Source organism: Arachis hypogaea, chromosome 10 (assembly GCF_003086295.3).
Source record: "Arachis hypogaea cultivar Tifrunner chromosome 10, arahy.Tifrunner.gnm2.J5K5, whole genome shotgun sequence".
Classification (NCBI taxonomy): domain Eukaryota; kingdom Viridiplantae; phylum Streptophyta; class Magnoliopsida; order Fabales; family Fabaceae; genus Arachis; species Arachis hypogaea.
In genome coordinates, this window is record NC_092045.1 from 64,282,198 (window position 1) to 64,285,565 (window position 3,368).

Sequence of the window (3,368 nt, forward strand, 5' to 3'; positions counted from 1 at the left end):
TATCTTATCTTTTATATCATATCTTTTTCAAAATTTTATCTTTTTCAAAAATTTAATTTCAAAATATCTTATCTAACTTCTTATCTTCTTATCTTTTCAAATTTGACTTTAATATCTTTTTCAACTAACTATTTGACTTTTTGTTTGTTTCTTTTTTCAAAACCACCTAACTACTTTTCCCCTCTCTAATTTTCGAAAATATCTCATCCCTTTTTCAAAAATTCTTTTTAATTAATTAATTGTTTTAATTTTAATTCTATCTTATCTTTTATTTTCAAAAATCATTTAACTTATTTTCAAATTTATTTTCGAAATTTCTTCCCTCTCCCCTTCTTCTATTTATTTATTTATTTACTAACACTTCTCTTCACCCCTCTTCATCTCAAATCACTGCCCCTATCTATTCATTCTTCTTCACTCCTATTCCCTTTCTTCTTCTGCTAACATAAAGGAATCTCTATACTGTGACATAGAGGGTTCCTCTTTCTTTTGTTGTTCTCTTCTTCCCTATATGAGCAGGAACAAGGAAAAAGGCATTCTTGTTGAAGGTGATCCTGAACCTGAAAGGACTCTGAAGAGGAAATTAAGAGAAGCTAAATTACAACAATCTAGAGACAACCTTTCTGAAATTTTTGAACAAGAAAAGGAGATGGCAGCCGAACCCAACAACAATAATGCAAGGAGGATTCTTGGTGATTTAACTAAACCAACTTCCAAATTTGATGGAAGAAGCATCTCCATTCCGGCCATTGGAGCAAACAATTTTGAGCTGAAACCTCAATTAGTTGCTCTAATGCAACAGAACTGCAAGTTTCATGGACTTCCATCTGAAGATCCTTACCAGTTTTTAATTGAGTTCTTGCAGATTTGTGAGACTGTAAAGACGAATGGAGTAGATCCTGAAGTCTACAGGCTCATGCTTTTCCCTTTTGCTGTAAGAGACAGAGCTAGAACATGGTTGGACTTACAACCTAAAGATAGCCTGGACTCCTGGGATAAGGTGGTCACGGTCTTCTTGGACAAATTCTTTCCTTCTCAAAAACTGAGCAAGCTTAGAGTGGATGTTCAGACCTTTAAGCAAAAAGATGGTGAATCCCTCTATGAAGCTTGGGAAAGATACAAGCAGATGACCAAAAAATGTCCTTCTGACATGTTTTCAGAATGGACCATATTAGATATATTCTATTATAGTCTATCTGAGTTTTCCAAAATGTCATTGGACCATTCTGCAGGTGGATCCATTCACCTAAAGAAAACGCCTGTAGAAGCTCAAGAACTTATTGACATGGTTGCAAATAACATATTCATGTACACTTCTGAGAGGAATTCCGTGAATAATGGGATGCCTCAGAGGAAGGAAGTTCTTGAAATTGATGCTCTAAAGAAGCTTATGATCCTGGGAACCCTGTATTGGCAGAGTTTAATTACATGGGTGAACCTTATGGAAACACCTATAATTCATCATGGAGAAATCATCCAAATTTCTCATGGAAGGATCAACAAAAGCCTCAACAAGGCTTTAATAATGGTGGAAGAAACAGGCTAAGCAATAACAAGCCGTTTCCATCATATTCTCAGCAACAGACAGAGAATTCTGAACAAAGCCCCTCTAACTTATCAAACATAGTCTCTGATCTGTCTAAGGCCACTTTAAGTTTCATGAGTGAAACAAGATCCTCCATTAGAAATTTGGAGGCACAAGTGGGCCAGCTGAGTAAGAAAACCACTGAAACTCCTCCCAGTATTCTCCCAAGCAATACAAGAAGAGAATCCAAAGGGAGAGTGCAAGGCCATTGATGTAATCAATATGGCCGAATGCCCAAGGGAGGAGAGGGACAAAAATCCTAGTGAGGAAGACCTCCCAGGACATCTCTCAAGCAAGAAGGAGTTCCCTATTGAGGACCTAAAGGAATCTGAGGCTCATATAGAGACCATAGAGATTCCACTAAATCTCCTTCTGCCATTCATGAGCTCTGAAGACTATTCTTCCTTAGAAGAGGATGAAGATACGACTGGAGAGCAAGTTGCTCAATATCTAGGAGCTATCATGAAGCTGAATGCCAAGTTGTTTGGTAATGAGACTTGGGAAGGTGAACCTCCCTTGCTCTTTAGTGAACTAGATACATGGGCTCAGCAAACTCTACCTCAAAAAAAAAAAACAAGATCCTGGGAAATTCTTAATACCCTGTACCATAGGCACCATGACCTTTGAAAAACCTCTGTGCGACCTGGGGTCAGGCATAAATCTTATGCCACTCTCTGTAATGGAGAAACTGTGGGTCATTGAGGTACAGCCTGCCTTATTCTCAATACAATTGGCAGACAAGTCAGTAAGACAGGCTTATGGATTAGTAGAGGACGTGTTAGTAAAGGTTGAAGGCCTTTACATCCCTGCTGATTTCATAATCTTAGACACTAGGAAGGAAGAGGATGAATGCATCATTCTTGGAAGACCTTTCCTAGCCACAGTAGGTGCTATAATAGATGTTAACAGAGGAGAATTAGTCCTTCAATTGAATGGGGACTACCTTGTGTTTAAGGCACACGGTCATCCCTCTGTAAAAAAGAGAGTAAGCATGTAGAGCTTCTCTCAGTACAGAGTCCAAAAGAGCCCCCATAATCAAACTCTAAGTTTGGTATTGGGAGGCCACAACCAAACTCTAAGTTTGGTGTTGAGAAGACCCCACATTCAAACTCTGCGTTTGGTATTGGAAAACCTTCATCATGCTCTGAACTTCTCTAAGGCTCCATGAGAGCCCACTGTCAAGCTAGTGACATTAAAAGAGCGCTTGTTGGGAGGCAACCCAATTTTTTATTTTATCTAATTTTAATTTTATTTTATTGTTATTTTGTGTCTTATTAGGTTCATGATCATGTGGAGTCACGAAAAAAATTATTAAAATTAAAAACAGAATCAAAAACAGCAGAAGAAAAATCACACCCTGGAGGAAGGACTTACTGACGTTCAACGCCAGAAACATGCTACACATGGGCGTTGAACGCCCAGAACGTGCACCACTTCGGCGTTTAAACGCCAGAATGGTATGCTAAGGCATTTTACATGCCTAATTGGTGCAGGGATGTAAATCCTTGACACCTTAGGATCTGTGGACCCCACAGGATCCCCACCTAACATATTCTCCCCTCTTCTCAACATTCATTCTCTCTTTCCAATAAACACTCTTCCCCAAAAACCTTCACCAATCACTTCAATCTCTCTTCCCAATTACCTCCTTCACCACTCACATCCACTCTTCCCCAAAAACCCCACCTACCTTCAAAATTCAAAAATCTTTCCCACCCAAACCCACCCTAAATACCCTCTCCCCCCTCCCTATATATACCCCTTCATTCTACTTCATTTTCAC

The 3,368-nt window shown here is 39.0% G+C and overlaps 1 non-coding gene across 1 annotated transcript; it reads right to left on the minus strand.

Moving 5' to 3' along the window:
* Nucleotides 1–1,048: 1,048 nt before the first annotated feature.
* Nucleotides 1,049–1,152, minus strand: LOC112719169 (small nucleolar RNA R71). Its single transcript, XR_003161482.1, has one exon. It is a non-coding gene; the product is annotated as a small nucleolar RNA R71 (small nucleolar RNA).
* Between the last annotated feature and the right edge of the window lie 2,216 nt (nucleotides 1,153–3,368).